Source organism: Eptesicus fuscus, chromosome 3 (genome assembly GCF_027574615.1).
Source record: "Eptesicus fuscus isolate TK198812 chromosome 3, DD_ASM_mEF_20220401, whole genome shotgun sequence".
Classification (NCBI taxonomy): Eukaryota; Metazoa; Chordata; class Mammalia; order Chiroptera; family Vespertilionidae; genus Eptesicus; species Eptesicus fuscus.
In genome coordinates this window covers 94,084,872-94,105,648 of record NC_072475.1, presented here as the reverse complement: position 1 = coordinate 94,105,648, position 20,777 = coordinate 94,084,872, and the positions used below count along the sequence as shown (strand labels likewise).

The 20,777-nt window shown below is 38.6% G+C and overlaps 1 pseudogene; it reads left to right on the top strand.

Moving 5' to 3' along the window:
- The first annotated feature begins 2,182 nt into the window (after positions 1–2,182).
- LOC114226979 (U2 spliceosomal RNA) lies at positions 2,183–2,328 on the top strand (annotated as a pseudogene).
- The last annotated feature ends 18,449 nt before the right edge of the window (positions 2,329–20,777 follow it).

Genomic DNA, 20,777 nt, shown 5'->3' with positions numbered 1-20,777 from the left:
ATGTTTTTTAAAAAATCCTCTTCTTAAATTACTGTATGTTTTTCAGAACGTTAAGGTATTAAATACATTAATTATTTAATTAATAATTAAATTATTAATTAATCAATAATTTATTATTTAATAAATCAATTAAATATATGAGTTGGTTTGAACAATAATTGAATACTTTTAGCCAAGCCTTAGCAAATAGAATGAAAATATAAGCAATTATAATTTTACAAATACCATTTAAGCCATTGCTAGTTGAAATGCATATTTCAAGGAACTTTTTGGGTTCTAGAGAATACATATAATATTATTAAAATATTATAGCCCTATAGCAGTGTGATATAATTATCCCTTTAACCCTATCATCTCTCATTTTCATTATAAGTAAAGTTGGGCAACTTTTGATGTCAACCTTTTTTGGTCTCACATTTCAGGTTTCAAACATTGCCTCCACTGAGATAACTAGCTGCTTTAGTCAAATTGAGATAAAATCAATTTTTCAGAGCATACTTATGATCTTTTCCTTACTGACTATAATTTAACATTTTCAAAAAGTCACACAAGATTGTTGCTCCACGTAATTCCTATAGACTCTGATAGAAACTATACTGTTTAGTTTCACAGTCTCTATAACCTTTGGATAAGATGGAGAAAAACAACCTAAGTATTATGGGTAGCAAGAAGAAGCCTAAGACAATACAGATAAGAGTGGCAATTTTTTCAAGATCAACAGTAGTCTGTCAGTTACTCTAAATAGAAGTTTGAAGATAATGATCTTACTATATAGGTAAATAACCTCCCTTTAAACTCTAGCTAACCTAATTGAATAGTTCTATGATAGGTTAGTTGTCATTAAGTAAAATTTAAGCAACCAAGCAGATTACTTCTGATGTTTCAAATACATATTTTGTTGCATTGCCATATGTTCCTGCTCAGGGTCCAATATTTCATTCTTTTTCCATTGAGGAGACAGATATATGTTAAGAGGATAAAGGGCTTACATCAAGTAGGTTTCGTGCTACCTTTGAATACCAGCAGGTATGAATTTGGGTGTAGTCAAATGAAAAGAAAAGCGATGAGGTGTGACTCACATCAATGAAACAATACAGACATATGTACATTGCACATTTAGGAAGGTTATTTAGTTGGGTTGCTAATTACATAAGTTGGAACTCAAGCTTTTCTTAATGTACTTCTGTCTGCTATCAAGGAAATATATGTGCTCTCCTTTGTCATACTCCAGGAGTTAGCAAGCAGCACTTAGAATACCTATATTGAAAATGGCGAGTGGGGGAAACACAAGATTAGCATTTGTATTGTTGTAGCATACAAAATATTCATCACTTAAACCAAGCTGAGTTACTAAATGCCAATTTGAAAACCATGAAAAGTCTTCAACAAATATATTACAATCAAGAAGAGTGGGCTAAATATTTTTTCACATCATTTACCAGTGATTGTTGTAAATGTACTTCCACCTTAATTAATAAAAGATGATTTCAAAATGAATAAAACACAAAGGATTTCCTTCCAGTACTTGGCCTAATGATGAATAAATGAAGACAAGAGAATTCTATTGTTATATAAAGACTTTTTTTTTCCTTAAAGGTGAGCTAAAATGGTTTTTAACAATACACAAAGAAAATGTGTTTTACTAAAAAGAAAAAGCTCCATACACTGTATTTGACATTAAAGCTAAAAGAAATCTGTAGAAATAAAGTCATTTAAAAAAAAGACCTCTTTATTTGTAAGTGTTCTGATTAACAAATTGAGAAGAGAACAATAATCTTTTTCTTCCTCAGATTAAAAAAAAAGAAGTTAAAAATAAATGCACTTAATACAACTGCAACAAAAGAATTAGTCAAGTGAAATAATGTTATAGAATGAAGAGATAGAAATAATCATAACAAAAGAAGTTTTAAAACAGGGAAAGAAGTAAAAATGCAATTTACTATTGTGTTTAGGGGGCATTTTATATACTTATGAAGGAAAATGTCTCAGCATATTTCAGATATCCATGTGTATTTCCATGTCAAGGGCAACTATTCATTTAAAGAAAATATTTTAGAAGAGAGAAATTTACATCCTTATCACTTTTTAATGTTTAGTGTTATGATTAAATGAAGGTGAAAAAGCATTTTTCTTTTAATACTAAGGTCAAGGTCCAGTCTGTCATTAATAGATTGGTGCTTTCATCCCTTCTTGGCCTTTTGGCTAAGATCATGTATAGTATCTGTTCTTATCAGTTTAATAGATTGGTAATCTTGTGAAGTCATATGCAATAAAAACTTTACATTCTTATGGGGGGGAAAATGATTACACAAGGAAAAAGAAACCTCTAAGACTCCTACAAATCATAAGAAATCCACACAACCTTATGCACCATTGAAACCAAAGTGCTGAGTTTGGGTCCGAGTTCATTGTCTCACAAAATCAAAGAATGAGCTCATGGACAAAAATGGTTAGTGGAAGCAAAGTTTATGGAGAAATAGATAGTCTCCTGCCACAGGGAGCAGCAGGGAGCAGCAGGGAGGGGGCCAAAAGCAAATTGCAAGTGAAGCTTCTTTGTCTCAGGTTCCACAGTCCCCTGCCCCTGAAGCCAGTCCTGGAAAAGGTGCAGCTGGGGTTCCAGGAGAGCCAACAGCAGCCCAGTGTCCAGAGCTTCTGTTCCATGTTGCAGTCAAGTGTAGTTCAGCACCCACGCTACTTAAAGTCTATTAGTCCATGTGAGGAGTCCCATATGGTCATAAGCCACATGGACACAGGGGAGCATGTCCCCTTATCACAGGAGAGCCAGGAACTCAGTGAGTCAGAGAGAGAAGAAAATGTACTCCTTTGTCTAGAGGTAGATACAAGCTTTGCTAGCTCCTGATTGGTCATTTCAAATAATTCTGCCTTAGCAACATCCATACATTTAAAACTCAAGTTCCTGCCCACAGGACAGACCTGATTGAGCACTGCCACTTCAGTTCCAAGGTGATATCACTGTTCCCAGGTTGCACTACCAGCTCCGGTCTAGCTGGGTCTAGTTTTCCCCACCCAGCTGGGTTGTCTTAGCAACTCCTGCCTAGCTGGGTTCAGTTCGAGGTCCTTTTGTTTGCCTCTGTGGCGCAGTCAGCAAGCTGCTTCCTGTTATTTCACAAGATTCTGTTCCTCTTGGACTTTCCTGTGCTATTCCCCTTCCCTGACTACCCAGCCCTCTCATTATTTAGTTAAAGCAGCTTTTGAATTTTAACAATTGCAGGAAGATTTTCAAAACAAAATAAAGCAAATAAAAACATATCTAACTTTTTAAACATAGAAAGAAGGAATGAGTGATGAGCTAGTATGACAAAAATGTTTTTATTCCGTTTAGCTGAGATAGAATTTCTAATAGTAATAAGGAAGTAATGCAAGTCTTCTGCTCATAAAAAGCTATCATCAAATGTATGATGGAATGTCACAAAGAAAAACACAAACTCAGTATCAAAGTCAAATGAACTCAAACTCAATATCACAGTTAAACTTACATCATTTTTCAAAGCATAAGAAAACATTATAAATCAGAATACTGTAAACATTTTTCACTAGGCATGGATTGAAAAGCCTTTTAAAGGTTAATTAGCTACTTTATCTTTCTCTATTTCAATGACAACAGTTCTTCAGAAAAATGAAAGATTTCAGGTATTCAATTTCAAGTCTTCACTTTGTGGTTCATTGTATTTAGAAAGCAATATACTCAAAAACAATTTTCAAATTTGGAAGAACTTTTTCACTCGCTAGTGCACATATATAATTTTAATACTCTACCTACATGTAAAAATTCAACTTTGTTACATAACCCTTCCATATGTGATATGTTACAAGAATTTCTTTGGAGGCAAAAGTGCAAATTACAGAAAAAAAGGCATTCTTTGCTTTCTTTTATCTGACTTTTCCCCACTCTGAAATAAAATCTTAATAAGTCTAATATATTAGTGACTTAAATTGTTAAAAACTGATAGAATTTAGAGTTGATAGACACTTTCAACATATTACATTTGTTGAAAAATTTTCTAACCATAATCTAAATCAGTCCATTTAATGAGACAAAAATAGAGTCAGGCTTTGAAAAGTCTGTAACTTTTGGTATGTATTACAAATTCACAATTCAGAACTGTAAAGAAAATAATAGCTTATAATTTACTCTGTCTACTACTGTTTAATGAGATAATATTATTTAACAATAGAATATTATTGAGCTCCAAAAATATTTAATAGAGATTTAGAAGGATCCAGTGGTAAGCATTTTGGTGTCATGACACCATAATGCTTGAAACAACATTTCCAGACCAGTACTGCAGCTTATTGGTGTATGTATTTATGATACACAGGTAAGTTTTATTGTTGCCTAGAAATGTGGGTGATTTTCTTGAACCAGAATGAGTTAATATTAAATTTTACCCTGGGATAGGACTTTGGAAAGTTTTATGCATTTCTAATCTGATTATTTGTCATCTCTAAAAAGATTTTTTTTTAAGATTCTAAATATAGACATACTGGAAGGTCATAGGGAAACATTTATCACAAATAATTTCAAGGGAAACAAAGTTTATTAGATTTGATTTCTCTTTGAAAACTGAAATTTCTGAACTAAATATTCTAAAATTGTGTTAACTGAAATAATAGGCTTTTAGCAGAATTATAACCATATACTGGAGCAACAATAACACATTTATTCCATTTTATTATGTATTTATTTTACAATTTTTGTCCTTAAAATACTTGCTTTTGCACCCAGATATTTCTATTAGAAATAGATATGTGATTCTGATATAATAATGTATGTAGCTATTTCTTTCCTACCAATTAACTCATATGATAGCCTTCTTGATTTCTTGTTAGCCTGGCTACCTTCCTATCTTCTTGCCTTCATGGGAATTATTCTACGTTTTCTTTAAGAAAAAAGGAGCAGAAGATATAGCAAGTAAATAGTAAAGTAAATAGCAAGTATCAAGTGAGGGATTTCCATAGTAGAATATACTCCACCAGAATATAAGTTCCAAGAAAACCAGTTCTATGATTTTTACAGAATTTTATATACCTTGTGCCATTTATATTGAACATGTTCAATAGATGTTTTTAGAATAAATTAATTGATGTATTAACTCTTTTTCTTTATTTCCTGAGCCTTCCAGATTGTTTAGGAGCATTTAAGGAAACCATTGTGTGCACTCACCAAACTTTTTAAAGAATTTTTTGCCAAATATCAAAGGAGAATTATTTTTCATTTTCTAATTTACAAAGTAATTGGACCTTTTTATATGACATTGAATGAACATTGTCATAAGTCTTAAGTGACAGACATCAGTTAAAAGAGTTTTTCCCCAATGTCATCTTATTTTATACTTATGATAATAATAAATATTAATTAGCTCCATGCTGGGAAGCTTTCTCTCCTTGAACTGTTTCATGGATCTGAAAAATACTACAGACCCTTTTCCTCATTCCACATCCCCTAAAAAAGGGGGTAGATAAAATATGTTTATCTCTGGTCAACTTTTGTGAATAGCAACTGTTCAGCACTTTTCTATGTTTGAAGTGATTTGTTTTTCTTGTTTATACCTAAGAATATGCAAATGGCATTCAATAACAATATACACTGAGTGGTCAGATTATTATGACCACCTACGTTTGTAGGCAAATTAGCCATACACTGCATCGTATGGGTTATGGAAGCTGAAGGTCTGTTTGAACACCTTTGCTGTCTGCAGTTACCAAGATAAAACGTCTCCAATTCACACAGGAGCACAAGGATTGGACAGTCAAGGATTGAAAAAAAGTCAGGTAGTCTGATGAATCACATTTCCAGTTGCATTATGCAGATGGCAGAGTGAGAATTTCATGGAAACAGCATGAAAACATGCATCCCACATGCATGAGTACAACCCTTCAAGCTGGTGGGGGCAGTGTTATGGTTTGGGACATGTTTTCCTGGCATGATTTGGGCCCTTTAATTCCCGTGGAACAACATCTGAACAGCACAACATACCTAAGTATCGTTGCTGATCAAGTTCATCCTATCATGTTGATGATGTATCCCAATGGAGATGGCTTCTTCCAACAAGACAATGCGCCATGCCACGGTGCTCGTATTGTGCAGGAGTGGTTTCAAGAACAAGAGGGAGACTTTACCTTGTTTAGGTGGCCCCCACAATCACCATATCTCAATTCAATTGAGCATTTGTGGGACGAAGTTAAAAGAGCCATCAGGCAGCTGGTTCCACCACCATCAAATCTCACAGAACTGGACAGTGCTATTCATCAGGCATGGTGTCAGATTCCTCGCATCACCTTTCAACATCTTGTGGAGTCAATGCCAAGAAGAATCGCCGCAGTATTGAAGGTACAAGGTGGCCCAATGAAGTACTTATGGGGTGGTCATAATAATCTGGCCTCTCTGTATATAGCTATACTAATAAAAGAGTAATATGCTAATTATACTGGACATGTTCTGGACATCCTTACGGATGTCCTTTTGGACAAAGTCATGGTGGCGGGAGCTGTGGCAGAGGAGGTTGCGGGAAACCAGGCTGGCAGGGGAGGGCAGTTAGGGGTGACCAGGCCAATAAGGAAGGGCAGTTAGGGGTGACGAGTCTGGAAGGAGTGGGCAATTAGGGGTGACCAGGCCGATAGGGGAGGGCAGTTAGGGATGACTAGGCAGGCAGGCAGGTGAGCAGTTAGGAGCCAGTGGTCCCAAATTATGAGTTGGACACCCCCAAGGGGTCCTAAAATGGAGAGGGTGTAGGCTGGGCTGAGGGACCACCCCCCCATGCACGAATTTTGTGCACCAGGCCTCTAGTATGTGTGTGTTCCTGATTCTCTAATAGAATTATCGTACCTAATAAAATAGTAATATGCAAATTGACCACACCTCGTTATGCCCAAACCACGCCCACCAGCCAAAGCCACACCCACCAGCCAATCAGGGCGAGTATGCAAATTACCCAACAAAGATGGCGGTTAATTTGCATACGCTGAGGGAGGGAGGAGTGAAGACTGAAGACAACTTAGAAGGAAGAGGGAGGAAAAGCAGAAAGCAAGGTGGCTGCCAGAGGGAAAGCCCAGGCAGGGCAGGGCGGAGAGGGGCGGAGTGGGGCGGGCAGCAGTGGCCTGCAGGTGCAGGCATGGTGGCTGCAACCGCGGTGGCCGCGGCAGCGCATGCTACTTCAGTGGCCGCTTACAGGATTCTTCCTGCAAATTTGCTACTAGTTACTAAATAACAAGCTTGCAAAAATTTTCATAACATCATTAAAATATTTGAAAAACTCTGTTTTCTGTCCCTATTATAATTTCTTTTTTTTACAATTTTATTTTTTTATTGATTAAGTTATTACATATGTGTTCTTAGTTCCCCATTGCCACCCAACCTTCCCCACTCATGCCCTCCCCTCCCTGTTGTCTGTTTCCATTGGTTAGGCTCATATGCATGCATACAAGTCCTTTGGTTGATCTCTCTCCCATACCCCCACCCTCCCCTACCTTCCCTCTGAGGTTTGACAGTCAGAAAGATGCTTCTCTGTCTCTGGATCTGTTTTTCTATATATTATCCTATATAATAAGAGGGATATGCTAATTAGCCCGGATATACTAATTAATCACAACTAGTCAGGCGCTTAATAGTCATGACCAGTCAGGCCTGGCCCAGGAGTGGCCCCTGGTGGAAATGGCCACCTGTGGGGGTGCGCGCGGGCCCGCAGCGCTGCCCAGCCCAGAGGCTGCCCAGCCAGGGGTCGCGAGCAGGCAAGCCGAGCCGCCTGGCCTGGGAACTGCCCCTGGCGGCAGTGGCCACCAGCGGAGGTGCGAGCAGGCACACTGTGCCCGGCCCGGAGGCCGCCCAGCTGAAAGAGTCACTGGAGACTTTGGTTAAATTCAGTAGTTAAAATCACTATGCTCTGTGAGAGCTGACATCCTCAAACACTCAGGACCCCCAATCATACAAATTAATAGGAAACAATTGCATAATGCTTTGACCTAATTGTACACACTTTAACATCATTTACAAATTATTCTACATCCTTCAAGTAAATTCAGCAGCTGACTGAGGAGAGCCGGCGGTGAGAACCGCGCAGCCCCGGCTCTGCTATCTTGAGTTTGTGGTTTCCAAGGGAGCAGCCAGAAGGGATGATAAACCCTCCACAAACAGCTCAGCCTGCGCCTATCTAAGTGGCGGCAAGCAGAGGCTTGGTTTAAATTGAGCCTTTCCAGCAGTGAATGATGCCAACCCTCCCTGGATCAAGCAGGTTCCAGTGGAGTGCAATCTCCACGCAATACAACGGGGCCCCAGTTTCATCCCTGGTGATCTCATGTGTGTTAATTAGGGGCAGTAGGGAAGGAAGGGAAAAGGCATCACATGGGGCAGCTCTGGCGAGCAAGCAGAAGGAAACCATGTCTGGCAGACACTCCCCTGCCACCCCTTTCAACGTGTAAGAAGAATCAAATAAACCAATACAAACACCCCTCCCCTGCCCCAGAGAGATCCGGGACTGAGGGGCATCCTGACCAGGCATTGCGTACCTGCTTCCCACCCCCTTCATCCAAATGGACAGGTTAGGGGGTTAAGGGAGGAGGAGGAGCCTCGCAGGAAGGGGATTCCCTGGAACCGCACCCCTGCCCTCCCTCAGGACCTGACCTCTTGGAGCCCAGGGCCTGACCCCACCCCCATCAGATTTGCATATCCCAGACCCTCTGGTACTTCCAGGCACTGGGCATTCCTGCGTCTTCCCTGCCTCCCAGCCGCTGACCCTCACTGTCTCCTACCCCAGAAACACTCTGTCCTCCCCGACTTTCGGTCTTTATAGCCTAAATGCATGGTGGGCGTAGTTGCTTCTCCACAGATTTTATTTGATAAGAAACCAGTGAAGTCGCTTAGCAACTGAGCTGCTCAGACTTAATCAGGGACAACAAATGACACACCTTACATGGCTTCGATACCAAAGTAATCTTACTCTTTTATTTTTTAAAATAGATTTTTATTGATTTCAGAAAGGAAGGGAGAGGGAGAGAGATAGAAACATCAATGATGAGAGAGAATCATTGATTGGCTGTCTCCTGCACGCACCCTACTGGGGATTGAGGCCACAACCCAGGCATGTGCCCTTGACCAGAATCAAACCTGGGACCCTTCAGTCATCAGGTTAAAGCTCTAGCCACTGAGCCAAACCAGCTAGGACAAGCAATCCTATTCTTAAAGACTTGATTTTTGTCATAAACAAGTGGATTTGAATCATATCAAACCAATATACACTTTTTAATGAAATGTCTCTTCATTTCTACTAATGCAATTCTACCTTAAAGCTTATGTTGTATAATCTATACTAATAAAAGGGTAATATGCTAATTAGATGGGATGTCTTCTAGACATCCATCTGGATATCCTTCTGCACAAAGCCATGGCAGTGGGGCCAAGGCAGCAGTGGTTAGGGACAACCAGGCCAGCAGGGGAGGGCAGTTAGGGGCAATCAGGCCAGCAGGCCAGTGAGCAGTTAGGAGCCAGTGGTCCCAGATTGCGAGAAGGATGTCTGACTGCTGGTTTAGGCCTGATCACAGTCAAACATCCCCTGAGGGGTCCTGGATTGGAGAGGGTGCAGGCCAGGCTGAGGGACCCCCCTCCCATGCACAAATTTTGTGCACCAGGCCTCTAGTCTCATTATAATTAAATATCCTAGACCATGCTTGCCTCATAAGTGTTTGGGAGTCCCATATATTCAGAGCTAAATAAAAAATTGCCACATGGTAAATGGCCAAAAGGCCCCTCAGGCCTGCTAACATAAGATTTGCCAAATGTCCCTTGGAGCATCAACTGCTATACAGGTATCACCCAATAAAATATGTTTTGCACCAGGTTTCCTCAGACTGCATTGTTTCTTCAACTGATAAAAAGTATAGCAAAAGTTTAATTTTTATTTATGGTTCTGTTCCAAAGATACTCAGATAATTGAGTAATATAAATCAGATCAAGGAATTTAAGATGATGATCTCTAATGTTAGGAAACCCTCATGATGTTAGGATTAATATACTTCATCATTTTGTGATCACCAATTAGTGTGGCCATTAACAAACATTGCTTTGCATGTAGTAACATGGCATCTGGCCTCTTCTAGGGCCAGTAACATATCCCCTTTGTTTACACCTTATCATTTTGACATTCTATCAATTGTATCTGGAATATACTAATAATTCAAAAGTCTGCTAGCACATTGTATAAACTTATTAAAAAAACAGCTGAAGTGTGTTGTATTGAGAGATATACACATTTTATAAGATATGAAAAAACAAGAATTTTGTGGATACCCACAAACTCATTCTAAAGTTTTTATGGAGAGGCAAAAGATTCAGAATAGCCAAAATAATACTGAAAAAAAAGAACAAAGTTGGGAGACAGACACTACTCAATTTTAATACTTACTATAAAACTGGAGCAATAAAGATAGTGTGATATTGGCAAGGGAATAAACAAGAAGACCAATGGAATAGATTACAGTCCAGAAATAGATCCCCATAAATATAGCCATTTGATCTTTGACAGAACAGAAAAGGCAATCCAATGAACCAAAGATAGTCCCCTCAACAAATGAGGCTGAAACAACTGGACATCCATGTAAAATAAAATAAATCTACACACAGATCTTGTAAACTTCACTCAAAATTAATCATAGGCCTACATGTAAAATACAAATAAAACTATAAACCTAGAAGATAACATAGGAGCAAGCCTAGATGAGCATGGATGTGGTGATGCCTTTTTATATGTAACACCTAAGGCATTATCCATGAAAGAAAGAATTGATATGCTAGATTTCAATGAAAGACACTGTTAAGAGAATGAGAAGACAAACCTCATTTTTTCAAAAAGAATTATTTGCAAAGGACACTTCCAATAAAAGTTGTATCCAAAATATACAAAGAATTCTTAAAACTGACAACCCAGCCCTAGCTGGTTTGATTCAGTGGATAGAGCATTGGCCTGAGGACTGAATGGTCCCAGGTTTCATCAGGGGCCGTGCCTGGGTTGTGGGCTCATCCCCAGTAGGAGGTGTGCAGGAGGCAGTTAATCAATGATTCACTCTCATCATTGATGTTTCTCTCTCTCTTTCCTTCTCCCTTCCTCTCTGAAATTAATAAAAAAATATTTTTAAAAAACTGACAATCCAAATAAAAAATGAGCCAAAGACCTTAAGAAGACACCTCACCAAAGAAGATATATGAATGGCAAATAGGCATATAAAATAATGCTTCACATGTTATGTCCGCAGGAAAATACAATTTGAAATAAGAATCAGATACAACGGTACACCTATCAGAATGTTTACAATCAGGAACACTGATGACTAAATGATGGTGAGCACAGGTGCAATGGGGACTCTCATTTCTGCTGGGAATGCAAATGGTACAGCTACTTTGGAAGATAGTTTGGCAGCTTCTTGCAACACTAAACATACTTTTAAACCATATGCTCCAGCAATTGTGCTCCCTTGTATTTACTCAAAATATTTGAAAACTTATGTCCACACAAAAACCTGCACATGGATGTTTATAGAGGGTTTATTCTAATTACCAAAACTTGGAAGAAACCAAGATATCCTTTATTAGGTGAATGGATAAACAAACTGAAGTACATCCAGACAATATAATATTATTGAGCACCAAAAAGAAGCAAATTATCATGAAAAGACATGAAGAACCTTAAATTCATATCACTAAATGAAAGATATCAATCTGAAATCACTACTATTATGTGATTTCTACTCTATGACACTCTATAAAAGATAAAACTATGGAGACTAACAAAATCAGTGGTTGCCAGAGGTTGGGTGTGGACATAGATGAACAGATAGAGCACAGAGGATTTCAAAGCAGTGAAAATTCTCTGCATGATATTATAATGATGGATACATATCACTATACATTAGTGGCCCGGTACACGAATTCGAGGACAGGTGGGCTCCCTGCCCTGGCAGGATATTGGGGCTGATGGGTGCCAGGTGGCCAGCGAGGAGGGACTGTGGCAGGTTGGCTGGCCACGGGAGGTTGGCTGTGGGAGCATACTGACCACCAGGGGGCAGCTCCTGCATTGAGCGTCTGCTCCCTGGTGGTTAGTGTGCCATTGCCTGTTTTAATGGTCGCTTAGGTTTTTATATAGAGAGATTTTTTTCCAAACCTATAGAGTGAACCACAGTGTAAACCAGTGATGGGCAACCTTTTGAGCTTGGTGTGTCAAACTTTGCCAAAAAACTGAGCATAACTCGGGTAGTGTGTCACTTTGAGGAAAAAACATTATTTCGCAAATGTTTCATCCTCAGGAGCAGCAAATGTTTTATCCTCGGCATGCGGCTGCCTCAGCGGCCGCGTGTCATCAGAAATGGCTACGCGTGTCAGTGCTGACACGCGTGTCATAGGTTCGCCATTACTGGTGTAAACTATAGTTTGATTATGATGTATCAATTTAGGTTTATCAATTGTAGTAAATGTACTATTCTGATTAGGGATGTTGATAATAGGGGAGGGTTTGCATTTGTGTGGGTTGGAAAAGATGTAAATCTCTATACTTCCTTTCATTTTGTTGTGAATTTAAAACCACTCCAAAAAATAAAGTCTTGGAAAAATTAAAAGGTTTGCTTGAAAGTAAAGTCACATATAAATTTTATTTAAAAAGGAGGTAATATGTAGAAAATATATTAAAAAGAGAGCTATTCTGTAGCTCTAGATAGATTAGTATTTGGTACAAGACAAAACCAGTTATGGCCAATAAAAAGTTCACTAGTAATGTGGCTTACAAGTTCTACACAGACCTACTTTAAAAATATCTTAAATTGGGCATTAATCTGTTCTTCCTAATTCAGGTAATCTTGCTTTTTTTTTTAAAAAAAAAGTTTCTATTGGGTTACTTAGAGAATAGAGGAGAGGAAGCACAGGAAAAATGAAGTTGCTACTTAAAAACTCATATATTGGCAAATAATAACAAGTGTCTTAGTGCATACACAAATTAACTAAATGGAAAGTACCATTAAAGGACAATAGCAGTTATCATTCCTAACCAAAGAGTATGTAATGTTTACTTTATAGCTGAAATTAAAGCTTTTTCAGGAAACACCCTGTAATTGCCTTCCCTAACTCAGTCTGTCCAAGGGTAAACTGTCCTTTGAGGACTTCCAACCAATCAGTTTACTCAGAGGGGAAAACAAACAAACATAAAGTGAAACAAAATAAGACCCATTTTCACAGATAGTCTGTGAATAAGCCTTTAAAACCCATCCTGACTTTATTTTTTCCAGTGAGATCATCTACACAATTGACCTTTATATATGAGTAAACTTCAGCTGTACTGTTTTATATCAGAATAATTCTGTGAGATATTATTTAAAACATTTATCTTTGAGTTATTTTTGAGCAATTCTTTGAATATATATAATATTAGGCATTATATATAAAGTGAATCACAAAGGGGGATATGTATACTAAGAAATAAACATTTTAGAGTTGGGGATTCTCAGGAACATGACTTGGAATATCTTCATAAGTATCACTGTGTGTGTGTGAGCAATTCTCCCTGTTGTGGCTCATATGCAATTACCTCTATCTTTTCATAAAGTTGGACTGTCTGTGCCCACAAGATAATAGCATGTGTGAAGATACAGAATCAGGACACGTGTTTCATAACACAGTGAGGCAGTTGTAAAATTTAAACCAGACTGCACTTTGTTTTTAAAATAATCACTGATGCCATAGTTATTCATATGTAGCTCCAACTTGATAAATTAGCTCATACAAATTAAAAATATGTTTATAGTCACCATGGTTTAATGACAAGATATAGTCTAGAGCAAAAAAATTTTATTTTAAACTCTGGTAAAATTTTTAATTTGCTGTATAATTTGGGAAAATAGCACATTTCTTTTCTTTTTTTAATTCTTTCTTGTTTAAAATATGTCTCCTTTTTCCCCCATTGACCTCTCCCAGGCCACTCCCACCCCCAGCACATGCCCTCACCCCAATACTATCTGTGTCCATTGAGAAGCTTACTAGTATATGTATGCATACAAGTCCTTAAGTTGATTTCTTACTCTCCCCCACCCTCCCCTGTCTTCCCTCTGAAGTTTGACAGTCTGTTCCATGCTTCATGTCTCTGGATCTGTTTTTGTTCATCAATTTATGGTGCTCATTATATTACACAAATGAGTGAGATCATATGATATTTATCTTTATCCGACTAGCTTATTTCACTCAGCATAATGCTCTCCGTGTCCATCCATGCTGTTGCAAATGGTAAGAGTTCTTTCTGTTTTACAGCAGTGTAGAAATCCATTGTGTAGATGTACCACTGTTTTTAATCCACTCATCTGCTGAAGGACAATTAAACTGTTTCCATACCTAAGCTATTGTAAATCATGCTGCTATGAACATATATCCTTTCTGATCGGTGTTTCTGAATTCTTGGGATATACTCCTAGAAGTGGGATCACTGGGTCAAGTGGGAGTTCCATTTTTAATTTTTTGAGGAAACTCCATACTGTTTTTCACAGTGGCTGCACCAGTCTGCATTCCCACCAGCAGTGTACAGGGATTCCTTTTCCTCCACATCCTCACCAGCACTTGTTGTTTGTTGATTTGTTGATGATAGCCATTCTGACAGGTGTTAGATGGTATCTCATTGTCGTTTTGATTTGCATCTCTCAGATGATTAATGACTTTGAGCATGTTTTCATATGTCTCTTGATCTTCTGTATGTCCTCTTTCAAAAAGTGTCTATTTAAGTCCTTTGCCAATTTTTTGATTGGGTTGTTTATCTTCCTTTTGTTAAGTTGTATGAGTTCCCTGTAAATGTTGAATATTAAACCCTTATCTGAGATCGTATTGGCAAATATGTTCTCCCATGAAGTGGGCTTTCTTGTTGTTTTGTTGATGGTTTCTTTTGCTGATCAGAAGCTTTTTATTTTGATGTAGTCCCATTTGTTTATTTTCTCCTTAGTTTCCTTTGTCCTAGGAGCTGTATCAATAAAGATATTGCTCCAACATATGTCTGAGATTTTGCTGCCTGTGGATTCCTCTTAAGATTTTTATGGTTTCCTGTCTGACACTTAAATCCTTTATTCATTTTTTGTTTATTTTTGTGTATGGTGTAAGTGGGTGGTCTAGTTTCATTTTCTTGCATGTTTCTCTACAATTTTCCCAACACCATTTATTGAAAAAAACTATCTTAACTCCATTGTATGCTCTTGCCTCCTTTGTCAAATATTAATTGAGCATAATGGCTTGGGTCCATTTCTGGGTTCTCTGTTCTATTCCATTGGTCTATATATCTGTTCTTGTACTAGTACCAGGCAGTTTTGAGAACAGTGGCTTTGTAACATAGCTTGATATCTGGTATTGTGATCCCTCCAACTTTGTTCTTCTTTCCTTAGGATTGCTGTGGCTATATGGGATCTTCTTTTATTCCATACTAGAGGCTCAGTGCACAAATTCGTGCATGGGTGGGGTTCCTTGGCCTGGCTGGTGATGGTAGCCAATTGGGCCATCTCGCCCAGTCCCTATGGGGCCAGCCAGGGTGAGGGACCGCCAGAGGTTGGCTGGCAAGGGGAGGTTGGCTGTGGGAGTGCACTGACCACCAGGGGGAAGCTCCTGTGTTGAATGTCTGCCCCCTGGTGGTCAGTGCATTGTCATAGCGACCGGGTGACCTGTTGTTCAGTTGACGGGTCATAATGGTCACTTAGGCTTTTATATATAGAGATAAATTTTTGGAATTCTAGGTCTGTAAAATATGCCATTGGTATTTTAATGGGAATTGCATTGAATCTATACATTTCTTTGGGTAGTATGGAAATTTTAATGATGTTGATTCTACCAATCCATGAACATGGTATATTCTTGCATTTGTTTACGTCTTCCTCTATCTCTTTTTTCAATGTCTTGTAGTTTTCCAAGTACAGGTCTTTTACCTCCTTAGTTAAGTTTACTACTAGGTATCTTAATTTTTTTGTTGCAATGGTAAATGGGATTCTTTTAGCTTTTCTTTCTGTGAGTTCACTATCTAATCTAATAAAGAGGGAATATGCTAATTGACTGTCCCACCCTCAAAGATGGCAGCAACCACAGCCACAAGATGGCAGCGTCCAGTACCCTCAGCCCCACCAGGGCTGCCCCCAGAGTCCCCCAGGCCCCTCAGCCCCCCAGCCACCCAGGTCCAGCCTGAGGCACAGGCAAGCCTTGGATGGTGGCTGCCCAGCCGCCCAGGGCTGCCCGAGGCTTGTGCTGCCAGAAGTGGCAGCTGCAGAGGTGTGATGGGGCGATGCCTTCCCCTGATCACCAGATTGCCTCCTGCCCCTGAGGGCTCCTAGACTGTGAGAGGGGGCAGGCTGGGCTGAGGGAACTCCCCCTCCAGTGTATGAATTTCCATGTACTGGGGCTCTAGTTGGTATATAAAAAAGTCATAACTTTCAGGGTGTTAATTTTGTATCCTCCTACATTGTCAAATTCATTTATTAAGTCTAGTGGTTTTATGATGGAGTATTTAGGGTTTTCTATGTACAATATCATGTCATCTGAGAATAATGACAACTTTACTTTTTCTTTTGCAATTTGGATGTCTTTTATTTCTTCTTCTTCTTTGATCACTATGGCTACCACTTCCAGTACTATGTCAAACAGGAGTGGTGAAAGTGGTATCCATGTCTTGTTCCTGTTCTTAGGGGAAATGGTTTTAGTATTTTTCCCATTGAGTATGATGTTAGCTGTAGGTTTGTCATATAAGCCTTTTATTATGTTTAGGTATGATCTTTCTATTCCCATTTTGCTGAGAGTTTTTATCAAGAAAGGGTGTTGGATTTTGTCAAATGCTTTTTTCTGCATCAATTGATATGATTATGTGATTTTTAAAAATATATATTTCTTTATTGATTTCAGAGAGGAAGGAAGAGCGCGAGAGAGATAGAAACATCAATGAGAGAGAATCATTGATCAGCTGCCTCCTGCACGTTCCCTAATGGGGATCGAGCCTGCAACCTGGGCATGTGCCCTTGGCCAGAATCAAACCTGGGACCCTTCAGTCTGCAGGCCGATGCTCTATCCACTGAGCCAAACTGGCTAGGGCTGATTATGTGATTTTTGTCTCTCAATTTGTTTCTGTGATATATCACATTTATTGATTTGCAGATATTGTACCATCCTTGCATCCCAGAATAAATCCCACTTGGTCATGGTGTATGATCTTTCTAATGTAATGCTGGATCCAATTTGCTAGAATTTTGTTGAGGATTTTAGCATCTATGTTCATGAGGGATATTGGCCTATAATTCTCTTTCTTTGTAGTGTCTTTATCTGGTTTTGGGATTAGGGTAATGCTGGCTTCATAGAAAGAGCTTGGGAGTGTTCCTTTCTCTTGAATTTTTTGGAACAGTTTGGGGAGGGCAGTTAGGGGCAACCAGGCCAGCAGGGGAGGGAAGTTAAGGCCAACCAGGCTGGCAATGGAGGGCTGTTAGGGGTGACCGGGCCAGCAGGGCAGGGCAGTTCGGGGGGACCAGACCTGCAGGGAAGGACAGGTAGGGGTGACCAGACCTGCAGGGGAGGGCAGTTGGGGGCAACCAGGCAGGCAGGGGAGGGTAGTTAGGGATGACCAGGCTGGCAAGGGACGGCAGTTAGGGGCGACCAGGCCTGCCAGGTAGGGCAGTTGGGAGCGACCAGAGCTACAGGGTAGGGCAGTTGGGGGTGACCAGGCCAGCAACGGAGGAAGTTAGGGGTGACCGGGCCAGCAGGGGAGGTCACTTGGGGGTGACCAGGCCTGCAGGGGAGGACAGTTAGGGGAAACCAGGCCAGCAGGGGAAGGCAGTTAGGGCAAACAGGCTGGCAGGCGTGGGCAGTTAGGGGTGACAAGGCAAGCAGGGGAGGGCAGTTAGGTGTGATTGGGCCAGTAGGGGAGGGCAGTTGGGGGCAACCGAGCCTGCAGGGGAGGACAGTTTGGGGTGACCAGGCTGGCAGGGGAGAGCAGTTAGGGGTGACCAGGTCAGCAGAGGAGGGCAGTTATGGGCAATCGGGCTGGCAGGGGAGCAGTTAGGTGTTAATCAGGCTGGCCAAGGAGTGGTTAGGGGGTGATCAGGCTGGCAGGCAGAAGCTGTTAGGGGAAATCAGGCTGGCAGGCAGGTGAGCAGTTGGGAGCCAGCAGTCCTGGATTCTGAGAGGGATGTCTGACTGCCCGTTTAGGCCTGATCCCAGTGGGTTCAGCCTTAAACGGGCAATTGGACATCCCTTGAGGGGTCCCAGATTCAGAAGGTGAAGGCTGGGCTGAAGGACACCCCCCCTCATGCACGAATTTCGTACACTGGGCCTCTAATTTCTAATATTATGCCATTGTGATCTGATAATATTCTTTGTATGATTTAAATCATCTTTTAATTTGAAGAGACTTTGCCTGTGTCCCAATATGTGGTCAATCTTTGAAAATGTCCCATGATAGCACATTTCTTTAAGCCTCAGTTTTCTCAAAGAAAAAGTGAAAAGTCACCTATGATTTATGCTAATGACAGAGGAGGACTATGTATCTAAAGTACCTTAGAACAATCATACTCAATATATAATTTTATTATTATATTTAAAAATAATTTTCTCTAATGTATACTTCAAAAATATTTAAATGCATATTATTTTTCTGTGTTAACTTTTTTAAGTTAGAGAGTCTATATGAAAACTACTGATGTGTAACTATTTAAGCTATGATCATTTTATGTTGTCATCTTTATTTCTACTTGTACCTGCACACATAGACATAAAGTACATTTTTTATAGTATTCTATCACCTGCTGGTTGTATTATCACTCATCTTTTAGGAAGCTTAACTAATCCTTCCAAAGTACAGGGTAGGGAAAAAGTAGGTTTATAGTTGTTCCTATAGAAAATAATATAAATATTAATAAATAATAATACAAGAATAAACTGTTTCATGTACTCACAACTGTAAACCTACTCACAACTGTAAACCCCATCATATTTTTGCCCCATTTTTCTATTCATCCAAATTTCCAATGCTGCATAGCTAATGAAGGTAATATTCTTTAACAACTTGAATGGCAAATATTAAAAAATGAAAAGAATAAGCTGACTCAGTCAGCAAAAATAAACTAATCTTCACTCAACATCTCTTTTTCCCCTACATAAAATTTTGTCAAAGATAACACTGCTTTTCTAATTTGAGGCACTTTTAAATCATTAAAATAAATGCCATGATTAATTATTGCTTGATTTTATGAGTTTTATTCCAAAGGCCATCATAGAAATAATATATCTTTTTTCAAGTTTGTATATGTATAAGCACATTAATTTTATATCTTTAACCTATTATTTATCAGGAGGTTCTCTGTTTTTGACATACATAATATTAAACAGAATTCACCAGCATTAAATTTCAACTCAAAATGCATTTAATTTGTTATGAAAAATGCCCTTTATTTGTGACACATTTAAATTTGCTAAAGTAGAAGACACAGTATATTTTCTATCTGAAGGGGAGAGAGGTTAGGTGACATAGTAAATTAACTTTAAGGCTGTCTCTTTTCATCTTGAAGACCTGAAGGTCACATTTACTTATATTGACTTACAAATAGGAAGTATAGTGGCTCCAGAAATCACCCATGTACCACACAAATTGCCAATCATGGAGATCTATTCTCAAAAGAATCTCAAAACAACAACATGAAAAAAATGCCACAAATAAAAAATGATATACTAAGTCTTTACAAGGAGATTTTTGTAGGAGGCATGATGAGTTCTAACTATATTTCTTAATGCCCTCCATAATGTTTTATAGTGATAAGACTTGGTAATCCTTTTTCCATTTATTCTTTTCATTTTAATTTATTGAGAAAACTATGAAACAAGAAAACCCTAGTAAGCTAGTCAAGGTCACTGTCACAGTGTAAATTAGAGCAAGACTCAGAGGAAGCCATTATGTCTGCTGAATCTCTGTCAAAGTTAGTGAAGTCACTGCAATAAACTGAAAATACCTGCTCTGCTGATTCTCTACCACCTCATGTCACTTAAAATATTTATTATTCATTTATTAAAATTTGTTTAAATTATCACTGCAGTTAAAATCAAATTATATAGTAAAATTACTATATAATACATATAAAATTATTGTATAGTACATATAACCATGACTATTAAAAAATAAGCAAATAAAAATATCTTATGTAGTTCCAACTATTAAAGCTTTAGGATATATTAAATACCAAAAATCTGGAGACATTCCATTTTCCTTTGAATCCTGGAAAGTTAATTTTCTGCATTCCTATTTTCTGTTTTGTTTTCTTAGTGTATCATAAGCTCTCTTTTAGCAATGTAGCTTAGAATATGATTTCTTCTTTTAGTTGTTTCAAGTTTGTGGAAGATTGGAAAAAATTATTTTGGACACTGTAATTTAGGATTATTTTCTTCCAAAAACCATCTTTTTATATTGACTCAAGAAGTTGAGTAGTAAACTAGAGAAGATGGTGGTGGATCTTCAAATTAGTGCTAATAATGCCTGTGCACAGTCACACAATAATACCTTTTCCCTATCCCAAGAAAAACAGGGAACTCCATTCCTTCCTCACATTTTCCTTTCTTTTTGTTCCTCTCACATTTTTCTAAGGGAATGCATGCTTTGTAATGTTTGTATTGTTTTCTTTAACATGATTTATTTTGTTCAAAGGAGATGGGATGATGCAAATTATCCTGTTTATCCATTCAATTTTAAACACTTCAAATAAGAACAAGATAGCTCAAAGTAAATAAGCACATAATT